Source organism: Lipotes vexillifer, unplaced genomic scaffold, assembly GCF_000442215.2.
Source record: "Lipotes vexillifer unplaced genomic scaffold, Lipotes_vexillifer_v1.1 scaffold272, whole genome shotgun sequence".
NCBI classification, from domain to species: domain Eukaryota; kingdom Metazoa; phylum Chordata; class Mammalia; order Artiodactyla; family Lipotidae; genus Lipotes; species Lipotes vexillifer.
The window spans coordinates 3,481,672-3,495,072 of record NW_006772469.1 but is presented as its reverse complement, the minus strand read 5'-3'; positions in this window follow the sequence as shown (position 1 = coordinate 3,495,072).

The window sequence follows — 13,401 nt, the reverse complement described above, 5'->3', positions numbered from 1 at the left end:
CTTCTGTGATTAATTAAAGCATTAACTGCCATCTTCAGCACTACATGCCAGGTTTATTAGCAAAAGGTTACATTCCTCACTTAAAGGGGTACTTTATCCCTGGGCCTGACCTTATTTTAAGGGAGCAGAACATCACAGTACTCACTCCGGAAATCTCATAATCTGATCCCAGCAGTCTGATTCAAGTTGCCATTAGAACAAGTCAGTGAAATACTCAGCACATGTTTTACCCCTTCCTTCCCTGTGTCTTTGACAGTCATTGACAATCACTCATGGCACTTTTTCTCACTAAACTCTTCTTAACCCAGTGTTTCAGGAAGCCTTTGTCAATTGGTTGAAGCTATCACATAGACGTAATTATTTTTTAAACCTGCTTTGGAAATATAATATGAGCGCTTTAACACAGGGTTGACTTCAGGTATTTATCTTAATATGAAGCCCTTGGACAATTTTAGCAAATTAATGTCTTTCAGAAAGTATCATTGTGGGATTAAAAGAATTTTTTTAATGGAAGAGAATACTGTGACATTTATTGGAAGTAAGTAGTATTGCAGACCTCCAGTGAAAAAATTTTCTCTATGAACAGGAAACAATGAAAGCTAAAGGCAATGGGAGAACAACATAGAAGATAGTTTTTATTTCATAGAGATAGGTTTCTGAGACCTGGAAGGGACATTATTTGGGCATAATATCAAAATTGGAGTTGGGACACGTATGGTTAGCGGGTATTTAGTGATGGTGAGGAGGAGAGAGAATGTAATGTTTTGGTTCGACAAAAAGTAGATACCATCTCACCTGATTTTTACTTTCTAAGTTTAAGGAGTCTTTTTTTTTTTTGGATGATGGGAGATGCTTATATAAAATTGTATAAGATGGTTATATAAATCTTTAACCTGGTTCTTTGGAGAGATTTTTGCAACAAGCTGTCTGTAGAATTGATTCAAATAAATATTTATTGAGTAATTACTGCATCCAAGACACTGTATTTGGTAATTTCACTCTTCACATATAAAATACGATAACAATACTTGTCTTGCCAACCTCACAAGATTGCTGGGAGGATTAACAAATGTTTATAAAAGTATTATTAGACTATCAAATACTACTTTTATTATAGTCATATTTTAATGATAATTATATTTACACAAGGAGGGAAAAGCTTTAATAAGTATTCATCCTTAATATGGAAATGGGAGGAAAGAAAAAAATCAATAAAGGATTGCATGAGATTACTTAGAACAGTCTGGAATTTTAGGGCTATCATATATATTTTGAGACCTAGCAACAATGTCTGGCTCATAGAGATGCACAGTAAATGTTGCAGAAATGAACAAATGTTTGAATAAAAAATGAGACATTTTGCCTTTGCCTTGCCTGTAATTGTGTCTGTCTAGTCTCTTTTTTTCATGCTGCCTGGACTTTAAGCTTGCCGTGTTTTCTGGGTCTTCATAAACTAAAATTTTGTGAGAGCAAGAAGACTTTGCTGACTCCTTTCCTTCCATCAGGCCATTACATTCCCATAGGCATTTGCAAAGTCTCATCTTCCAGCTTCTATTCATGGTATGACCATCTTCACAGATGCTTTTATCTGCCCCCAAAGCTTCAATTCCCATTTCTATTTGAGAGACGTAATATAAATTTCTAGCCCTGACCCACATTTACTATGACCTGCTGGATATTTCCTCATCTAGATATTCTCTTCTCTCTCTCCTCTTCCCTCTCTCATATCAATCATAAAGCCAATAATTCAGTTAAGAATCTTGCAGTTATTATCATTTTGTTCTTCTCTCCCTTTTCCCCAGCCATCCTCCGCTCACACTTAAACCTAGTTCCCCATCACAGAGTTCTGTATCTCCATTCCGCAAACACGTGCGCTCCACTTTCTATGCCCACTGCTTCTTCTTTGGGGCTGGTAATTAGCCACTTTGGACTTTGGTCATATCTTTCTAATCACTTTCCCTAACATCGCATCTCCAAGCCTTTCTTACTACAGTGTATCAAATCTGCTTGTAACAGGGTTAGCTCTCTGAAACACAATCTGCTCAGGTAACCTTCTCGTCACCACACTCTATGTCCTGCTGGAAACTTCATAGCTCAAAGTCGTCTGTAAAATAGAGTGTAGACTCCTGAATGTGTCTTTCAAAGCCCTCCCCAGTCTGACTTCTGACCACCTTTTAGCCTCATCTCTTGGTTCACTTTCTTACCCTAAGCTTCAATCATTTCAGAACTACTTATTCTTCCCAGAGCATTGTCTCTGTGCCTGTGTTCAAGGTATTTCATCCACCTGGAATGACTCTCTTTTTCCTTGTCATCAAATTCGTATATACTCTTTAAGGTCCAGACACAAAACTTTCCTTGATCTTCCTTTTAGATTCTAAAAATGACTGTCAGTCAATTGTTCATTCCTTGGAGTTCTTGTTTAACTCTGGTTATTCTTCAGTTGAAGTATCTATATCATGCTTTGTATTATTATATGGAAATTTGTATGTGCTTCCCTCTCCCCTCACTGGAATGTAAGCTCTTGGAAAGTGGAGATTATGCATTATTAATCTATGACCACTGCCCACCCCTAAATGTCTGACACATATATAATAATTACTCATTAAATTTTTATTGAATTGAAGTTTTGTAGAAAAAGCACTTTGAAATGTTACTAACACTTAAAATTAATAATATTTGAGGAAAGTGAGCCTTGATTTGTTTGCTGTGGAGTCAAAATAAATTAGTGGAGAAAAACTATTGGGGCAGTGTATAAAGATCTATTAAATTTTACCTTTCATCTCTATTTCATGTACATCTATATATGTGTAAGAAAATTTATTAACTGTACACATGTTTTAATGCTTTCAGGCTAGTTGATACAGACCACGTGAAGAAGATAAAATTAGCTAATTCTGAGCAATAGCTAGTTGGGAGAGGAAAGATATTGTTAAATGACAATAATGACTATGCTTAATACCAAACAAGATTTTTGTAAGATTAGTTGTTTTGGATGAAATTCTTATAGATCAATTTCTGTTTCTTTTAGGTAATAAAACTATTCATTGTAAGGTCTGAACAATACTTTCAAATTTAAGGTAAAGATAAAAAATAACTTTCTCAAAATTAATTATTATTAAGGAAATTCAGTATAAAGAGCAGCAAGTGAATTATATGATTTTTGCTAAACTGACCTCAGAATTATATAACATTTTACTTATGAAAGTATTTCCCAAATTACTGAGAATCAATGATTGAGAATACTTCTCAGACTCAGTTAAAAATGCGGGTGACTCCAAGTATAGAAATAGAAAGCTCTCATCCAACAGACATATATGCTTATATATATAACTATCTGAATGCAATATTAGACATAAAAAATAGAAATTAGTCCAATTATTTAAAGATCAGCAAAGTAACAACAGGAAACAACCATTTAAAGGAATAGTGAAATACATTTGATCTATAAGTTTATCACATCTTAAAATTGAGAATTGCAAAATTAAGAATTGCAGCTGTTTATAAAATTTTACTAATTTTATTTAATATTTAAATGTTCTTTAACCCAATAGAGTCTAGAGATACGTTTTATTAACGTTTAAAAAATATTTCTTGATAAAACATAAGGATCAGAAACCAATTTTCCAGAAGAGCAATTAAAATAAAATGGAGTGGCTATAATTAGTATAAAAGAGCTAAGAAAATAGCTTTGCTATTTAGACGTGAAGGTAGAATAAGGTTATTCAAAAATTATATTGTGTTTAGTAAAAATCTATTCTGTAAGGGTGACACTTAGTGGGACACGTTCCCTGTCCCTCTGGCTATAGCTTCCTAAATATTCTAATAACTCAAGTAAACTGCCGGGACAAACAACGCAGCTATGAATGTGTCTGGAGAGTCTGCATCTGCCTTCCTTAATCAACTTCCTTTCCTGAATATGAATTGCAATAATGAGTCAATTAACGTCCTCAAATGCCAATGAGATGCAAAAGAGATTGGTAGCGGTGGTCGTGGCAATACATTTCGGGAGCTGTTCCAATGTCTGGAATTTAACGAGAATCACACACTGAGCTCACAACTGATTATTTATCTCATGCAAACGTGACTGGCTGGCACTTTGTGCTGCAGCCTTCCCTGTGGCTTCCCCAAGAAAGTAGGCAAGACAAATCTAACCTTATTAGCAAGAAAATCTCTTTGGTTTGGAGCCATTACTCCTAAGGCTTAACTTCCAACCTCCTTACTCAGATGAAAAGACAGGCTTTTGATAATGTTTTGCATTGATACTTTACACATATTCAGAAATTATGACCCTTTTTGGTATATGCTAATAAGTAATTAGCAATCTATTTTCAAGTCACAGCCTCTAACTGCTATTCCTTCAAGGTACATTTAAATAGTTTACTGTAATTTATTGTCTTCTGTCTGCCAAGAGCTTTAAATATATTACTGTTTATCAAAGTACATTTTTTTGTTTTCTTTCAGTCTTTTTTATTGAGAGATAATTGACATATAACATTGTATTAGTTTTAGGTGCTTAACAATGATTTTGATACATGTATATGTTGCAAAATGATTGCCACAATGAATTTAATTAATGTTCATTACTACAGATAGTTACAAATTTTTTTTGAGTTATGTATTATTGTTTTCTTCCCATTTTACAGGCAGTAGAACTGAGGCTCAGAGAGAAGTTTATACAACTACTGAATAGCAGTGGCAAACTGATATCAGGCTTATCAGCCTTCATGCCCGTGTTCTTTGTACCATGAAACAATGATCACAGCTATGTGAGATTTGACTTCCTACTTAACTGTTTACATAAAATTTAAGAGAATGTTTATGAAGACTCCATATTTCAAAACAGCAATTCTCTCTCTTTAATTTTATTAAAAATCCTTCAGGTTTAATAAATATTATATATTTCAGTGCAATTTACCGCTCAGATTTTTCAGTTTCCTCATTTTAAAAGCCTGGACAGCTGGCTGACCACTTGGCAAACACAAGACCCCCAAAGTAAAATGATAACTCTGGCCGCATGGCCACTTTTCTCTGACAGATTGGAACCCCTCACTGGCCATATTTTAATGTAAAAACTGAACTACTGAAATTCAGTCATATGCTTTCTTCCCAGGGAGTCGAGAAGTGTCTTTCTGAAGAGTACATAGGCATCCATAATAAAATCTGCCATGCCAGAGTGACCAATTTAAAGATTGTTCTTCTGAAAATTCATCTTCTCTAATTGTAGCTCTAGCCAGAATAGTCAGAAAGACATAGTTTAGTGAATTTCCATGAAAGTCAAGTTACCCTCAAGTTAAGTAGATTAAAAAAAATCTAACCAAAGATAGTGGCTTTGTTTGCACAGATTATTAACGCTATTTTAGCCATGCCTTGTGTGGTCTTGTGACTTGAGACATGGTTAATTCCTGTTAATTGTTTATATCTAAGTTATGAAAAAATTCTTACATTTTGAAATAAGACTCCTTTTATCCTAAGAACCCTTTTTGAAAATCCTGACACTTTTCTATTTAGCAGAAATTCTAGAATGATTCTCCCTCATTAAGATGCATCCTATAAAATAAAGCATACTGCATTTGAAATGCAGTAAAATGCTGTGTGTGTCATTATCTATGCTCCCTTTACATGTTTGATTAAGAAAAAGGGTAAAATATAATGATCTTTCATTCATTAAATGTCTTCTCTGTCAAATAAGGGCTGATGTGACAGTAAGTTATGGTCTAGCCACCTTTTGTAACCAAACAGAAGGCTGTGTTAATAAGCGTGCAGTGATCCTTCCCCCTCCTCAGTGTTACAGCTTAGGAGCTGAAGACATCACTTTATTTTTTAATGTTGGAACCATATGATGTTGGCTCCTTCAAAAACAAAATACCTAATGGGACTTCAGTTTAAATGTTTTAAGAATTAAAGCCAAAGTTTAACTATGGAAACCCCTGCAGCAGAATTCCAAAAAAAAATTACATATGAGTAGTTCTTAAGAAGAAAAAGTACTATGCCTTTGGAATCCAATATAAAACAAAACAGTTTAGCTATTTCTGTGAAATGATGCACAGAAAAGTAAACCCACAAAGGAATTTCACAGTAAGTCATTGCTGCAAACAAATCACACTTTGGCTTTCTTCAGTTCTGTTCAAGATTACATTTTAAATTACAGAGCACAAGCAAAGTGAACTGAAAAAAGATCCTCTTGTATTTCAATGACGTGGCCTGGAGGTGGTAGCTAAATAGCCCTTTACACACATTACTGAGTAATCTATACACTCAAATAATTAAAAGCAACAATCCCAGTTTACTCATAAAAAGTTCTTCCAGAGTCCCCTTCAGAGTAGTTACAGATGTTCCTCTGCTTCCAATCTAAATGAGCTTCAATAAAATGATTTTACAGCCCTCCTTGGTACATTTAGATTCCTAATGAATGTCAAAAAAAAAATTCCCCTTTCCTTCAACCCCATTTAAACAAATTGGAAACTAAGTTCTTTACCTTTTCCAGAAATAATATAATAGTTGATCTAAGAAAAACTTTTTATAAAAACTCTTATGTTCAGTCGAGTTCCCTACAGCTCTTAAAATTTGGCTCTGTAGAATATGGTTTTAAGCAAGGTTCTTATTTTATGAGATCACATAAAAATTGGCACTGAGGGAACCTGAAGGGTAGGGTTGGAGTTGACTGGTATCATGGATTTAAAGTACTTTGGATTTTAACCTAACACCTGTGGGAAACTCTTCCTAATCGAATTCTGAATTTCTGATGTCTGAATTTCTTTGGAATTTCTGAATAAGCTCAAATAAACTCTCACTAAACTAAGAAAGAGGTTTACACCATCTCACTGAAATAATGACCAGTGGTTAAACTTGAACCAAACTGCAGCAGTTAATTACCATAGCCATCTCCTCTATGTGCTCAAAAAAGTTCAATATGGGACCTTTTGATAATATATTCAGTAGAATCTCACATTCTGCAAACTGGCTTTTTCCCAAATTCTGCCATCTGATCTGTTTTCTGCCGGTGCCTTTCATTCTCTCATAAGGCAGGTGGTCAGAATTGAACAGACAAGTAGTCACCTCATGGTCAAAAAGACGCTTATATCATGATAAACTGACCCCATGACTGTCAAGTGTTTTTTACTGTTCCTGGAGCACAGTGAACATTTTTTTAATGTGTACTAATTTGGCAATTAAAACAATTTATTTATTAATAAAATGTATGCATATTGATTCTGATAATAAGGAAACCATCTTTAAAAAGTCAGATATTCAACAAATAATATTGCAAAGTTCCATTCTTTCTAGAATCTTCATTTTTTTTTTTTTTTTTTCTCAGTAAGAAAAGGTCCGGGACTTCCCTGGCGGTGCAGTGGTTAAGAATCTGCCTGCCAATGCAGGGGACACAGGTTCAATCCCTGGTCCGGGAAGATCCCACATGCCGCGGAGCTGCTAAGCCCGTGTGCCACAACTACTGAGCCTGCGCTCTAGAGCCTGCGAGCCACAATTACTGAGCCCGCGTGCAACAGCTACCGAAGCCCACACACCTAGAGCCTGTGCTCCACAACAAGAGAAGCCTGCGCACCACAACAAAGAGTTGCCCCTGCTCACTGCAACTAGAGAAAGCCCGCACATGGCAACAAAGACCCAACGCAGCCAAAAATAAATAAATATATTAAAAAAAAAGAAAAGGTCCAATACATAATGTTTTTCAAAGGACTCTGATGCTTGATTTATCAAGAATTGAGACCGTGAAAGCAAGAAATATTATCATATCAGTGAGTGTATAATTTATGAACTTCTTCATTTATCAAAATAAAAACGTCTCCTGTGAATTAGGAAGAAGATAGGGCAGTAATGGGCGGTCATTTGAAGCAATGTTTTACTCAATATTTTACAAGTCATAGGAGGAATTGGCCGTTGGCTGAAATAATCAGTGGAGAGTTGGAGTACATCTCTAAGACTCTATGAATAGACTATGAACTATCTCAAAGATCAGTTTGAGTATACTGTTTAAAGCTTCTCAATATAAACTTTTTTTCTCGATGACATCGTTTTTCTGCCACATACAATTGAAGCATAAGTTCTCGTTCACAAAATGCATAATCATTCAGGATTATTGTCTAAAATTGTAAAAATATTTAAATTGCAGCCATGTAACTAAAATGAAGCTATAATTGCTTGCCAGTTAAGTGCCAGATAACGACCTGGGCTGGCCAGCCTTTCATCACTACTTCTGACTCCCTCATGACAGACCCAGCAGTGATGGAGGCGAGGCTTCATAGGAGCAAAGATCACCTGAAATGTGTTCACCTTTTGGATTCGTTATCTCATTTCATAAGGAGACCAATAGATAATTACATAGTTTAAAGCTGGGTGTCTTAAAAAAGCATACTTCCTAATCCTTCATCTTATACTTTGTTTCAATCACTTTGGCCTTCTTGCTGTGGTTTGGACACACCAAGCACATTACCGTCCCAGGGCCTTTGCACTTGCTTCCCCCTCCATCTTCCATGCTCTTCTCCCTGATTTCAGTATGGTTCCCTCCCTCACTTCTTTTATGTTTCTGTTCAAATGCCTCTTTATCAGAGAGGACTTTCTTGTCCACACACTGTAAAATATTAACTACTCCTCTTCCAAAATTAATCACTCTCTAGCCCTTTATACGGCTTTATTTTCCATCTTGGCCCTTAGTACCATGTTGTATGTTATACCTTTATTGAGTTATTGGTTTACTGTTTCTCCCACTGAAATGTAAGTTCCACAAGAGCAGGAACTTTGCCCATTTTGTTTATTAGTGTAAACCAGCACTTATAACTATGCCTGGCATATATTGGTGCTCAATAAATGTTTGTTTGTTAAATGAATGAATAAAGTCAACCTCAGATATTTGGAGACGCTATTATGAATCTCACAACGGAGGGAGGTATCCTTAAAAATTTTTCAGTGATATATTTTTAAAGTGTTGTATGTATTTGAATATTTTAATTTTTAATTCCAGTGGTTTACTTTGAGGACTTATGTTTTATTTGTAAGGTGAGCTGCTCTTGGTATGGCTGAATAGGGAGATCTGTTCTTCTAAACTGTAACCTCACAATTCCCATAAGACTATTCATATGACCCTGGATGATTGGGATGATAATCCCATTATCAATGCTCCATCTGTTATCTTTGGGTAATTGGGACCGCATTATCAAAAAATCAAAAGATTTGATATTTTTCTCATTTTTACTTTCTCGATACAGGTCCTAAACCTACAAGAGCTACAAAGAAAAACCGTGACAGAAGCTTGCCGAAATTTTCAGAGTTGTCTTATACATGTTAGATGACTCTCTATTCAATTTGAGGGAATTAGGCAGTTTCTAAACACTTTTAATTTGTAGGAGTTTGGAAGAGAGCTGTGTTTATAATTAAAATGTTGGAAGAATCTGTATTAGTATTCTGTTGATGGTTTGATCAGAGCATCTCTTCCTGGGGTTGCTTCCCCTTACTTGCTCTTTTTTGCTTCACATTCACACAAGTTCATGGGAAAATACTTAAGATTATTGCCTCTACTTTTTAAGTGATTCAAATTGTACACTCATCAGCAATATCAGGTTCTTTGGTCACATAATAAATATCAGATTATATATTTAGTGTAGAGCTGGATGTATCATAGTTTGGTACAGATTTGTGTTTGCATAACTGTGAGTTACCAGCTGTGTGACGTTAAGGAAATTCCATAATTTTTCTGTAAAATAGATATAACAGCTGCCTCAGAAGTTTATTGGTGAGAATTTAATGAGATAATAATTTTTAAATTTGGCATGATATGCAAATTACACACAAGCAGTCTTTGAACATATCAATATTTAATTTCTTTTACTTTCCTTTGAAGGAAAGTTATTTGAAGAACCTTCAAAAACCCACTCTCTTTTGATAATAATGCCAATATTAAGATTAACATCCTTGATTATTAATTATAATATTGGCTAATATTTACTGGTTACTTATGTTGTATAAAGTGCTCTGCTAAGTAAAAGATACAATTTATCTCCTTTAAACCTCACAACCACAGCACAGTGTAAGTATTATTATTTTCCTCATTTGAAGTTGAGACAACTGAAATTTGTAAAAGTCAAACAACTTATCCAAGGTCACACAGGTCCAAAATGACAAAGCAGGGATCTGAGTTTAGGTCTTTCTGATAATAAATCACACTCATTTAACCAGTGTGCTAAGCTATCTATTTTATGAGTGTCTTTGACAGTATAGTGTTTGAAGACACAAAGATATATAAGGATTGTATATACGTATACAATATATATTGCATATATGTATACTATAAGTATTTCGTTTCATTCAATCGCAGAGAAAATTTATCGATTACTTAGTATGTATAGGACAGTTTTGTTAGATTCTGTCATATATGTAACTATGAATATAACCTTTGACTTCAAGGAGCTGTGTGTGTGTGTGTGTGTGTGTGTGTGAATATATTCTTTATGTGCCTGTAAATATCAGAATGAATCATTGAACTGAGGTTTAAAAGGTTTTAACAAATATATTCATCATACAAAATTTGTTATTATTCTAGTTACTCCTACAAGTCAAACTGGATGCCATCAAAAAATGGTACTCTTTATGAAGCAGAGGACAGTGTGAAGTAAGCACATCAGATAGACTGTGAGGGAATAAACTTTGAAGGAAGATTAGGAGCAAAATAATACTTTTGACTATAATGACCTCCATATATAGGCACAGATTCCTAGAATGATAGAGTTGAAACAGATCTATGCTGGTTTGTTGTACTTTGATATGGTAGGTCTTTGATAAACAAATCAATGAAATATCTATTCCAGTTTTTCAATTAATAGATAAAGGAAAAGAGCACTAAAGTCATGAAGGAACTTGGCCCCATTTCACACATTAAGTTAAATCCCAGCCCACCAGGATTTGTGACAGTGACATATATAAACGTTAATTGTTAAATAAGAAGCACTAAAACATGTGTGCATATAATTCAGTCTACCTTCCATGGGTTTAAAGTTACTCACCTGAGAAAGGGGGGTACATGAGCACCTGCTTCTTCTGTAAGTCCATACACAAAAATTACCACTAATGGAACTGTCATTTTATCAGAATACGCCATGAGTGAAGGGAACATTTAAACTCAACCTCATCAACTAAAGTCTTATTTTTTGTAAGAGAAACCAATTGTGGTGGAGGAAAGGCAAGTGGTGACTTGGAATGAATTACTCCATCCTTTTGTTCTTATGGGCAATTAAGTGACACAGCATCATCACTCTGGGTTTTCAATAAAGAACCCTTAGAACTACGTGGGATTGGCCACTTTGAAATTTGGTAATTTATTGTTAATGTTGCAAATCACATACTTTCCTTTACTAGTCTGTTCAATACCTTCCCTTCAGATCATCATTATAATCCTCACTGCTCATGTTCGTGGCAGATATTGCTAATGTATTATGGCATTCTTTGCTGTTGAACCTAAAAATGGTCTCAGAATTCTTAATAGCATGGCACTCCAAGTAGCCAATACCAGTTGATCAGCAGTTTTACATGCGACAAAAGCTATTTGCCCTTGATGGTTCAACAGGAAAAACTGAGGGTATTGAATTAGAGGGTTCAGTTCCAGTAATTACTCTAATTACTGCATAATTCTGGACAGGACGTTTAACCTCCCAATGTCTCAGTTTCATTGCCTATGTAATGGAGACAATAATTACTTTTATAATAATTACTTTTTCAAAGTTATAGGATGGTTGTAAGGATAAATGAGATCGTGTATGTGGACATCCTCGGAGAAAAATTAAAACCTCAAGAATACCTATACCAATGTAAATTATTGTAATTACCTAAGTATGAAGAAGTCCCTAACTATATCCAAATGCAAAACTGTTTCCCGTTTTTGCTTCTTTTACCTCTAAGGCCTCCGTTCCATTACCTATAAAATTTCAATAGCATTACATATAGAGTTATTATGAGGATTAAATGAAAACATATGCAAAAGGCCTTAATACAGCTTTAGCAGAATTCAAACTCAATAGTGTCATTATTCTCCTCCTCACTAGCCAGCTGTCTGGCCAGTGCTAGCAAAGTTATGGCTGAGTTGGCCCTGATCCCTCAGCATAAATGAGCATGTTCAGGCCACATCAATATAGAAATCAGGAAGATCCAATGCATGATGACTCTAGTTAACAACACTGTATTATATACTTACAGTTGCTAAGAGAGTAGGTAGATCTTAAATGTTCTCACCACAAAAAAGAAATGGTAATTATGTGAAGTGATGGAGGTGTTAACTAACCCTTCTGTGGTAATCATTTCACAGTGTATAAGTTTATCAAGTCATCATCATGTTGTATACCTTAAAATTACATAATGTTATATGTCAATTATATACCAATAAAGCTAGGGAGGAAAAAACCATAAAAATCAGGAAATAAAATCTGGTGAAAGTTTGGGGTTCTGATAGTGATGTATGGGACTGGTTATATTAGTTTGATGATTCACTCCAGAAAAAGTAGATGGGGTGAGAAAGGGGGTGCATGTCTGCCAAGAAATGAGGGTGAGATGAATTCAGTGGTAATCCAGAGGGCTACAGCTCCATGATAGTGAAAACATGATGATGACATCATCATCACCAGAGCTAGTGTGTACTGAGGGCTTACTAACTGGCAGACGCTACATATGCAATAGGTTATATATAATATGTAATTTTACATATATTATCTTATTTAACCTGTTAGCAATCAATTCTACAAAAGCCTATTTTACAGACATGAAAACTGAGACCTGGAAAAGTTAAATAATTTTCCCAATGTTAGAACTGAAATTGAAATCAGATATAACTAACTCTTAATCACATAATTAATATAAAAACCAAGCTGTGGTCCATTAATCCAGTAGATTTCTTAGTAAGAAGAAAAAGTAAGTGGAAGAATGAGGAAAGAATACCTTTAGGAGTAGAGTTGCAAAATAAAATACAGAATGCCTAGTTAGGTTTGAAATTCAGTTAAAATAAATGATATTTTAGAATAAATGTGTGCCAATATCATTTTTTAGATTCGATACATGTATATATTGTGAAATAATACAGTAAGGTTAGTTAACATATCCTTTACTTCACATGATTACCATTTTGTTGTTGTTGTTGTTGTTAAGGTGACAACTTTAAAGCTCTCTCATAGCAACTTTTAAGAATACATTGTGTTATTGTTAGCTATAGTTGCCATGCTGTACATTAGATCCCTGGAACTTATTCATCTCATAACTGAAAGTTTGTTCCCTTTGACCAACATCTCCCTATTTCTCCCACTCCTCAGCCCCTGACAACAACCATTCTTCTGCTTAATGTTTTTAGCAGGGCTTAATGTTTTTAGATTCTATATATTAATTGAGATCATGCAGTATTTGTCTTTCCCT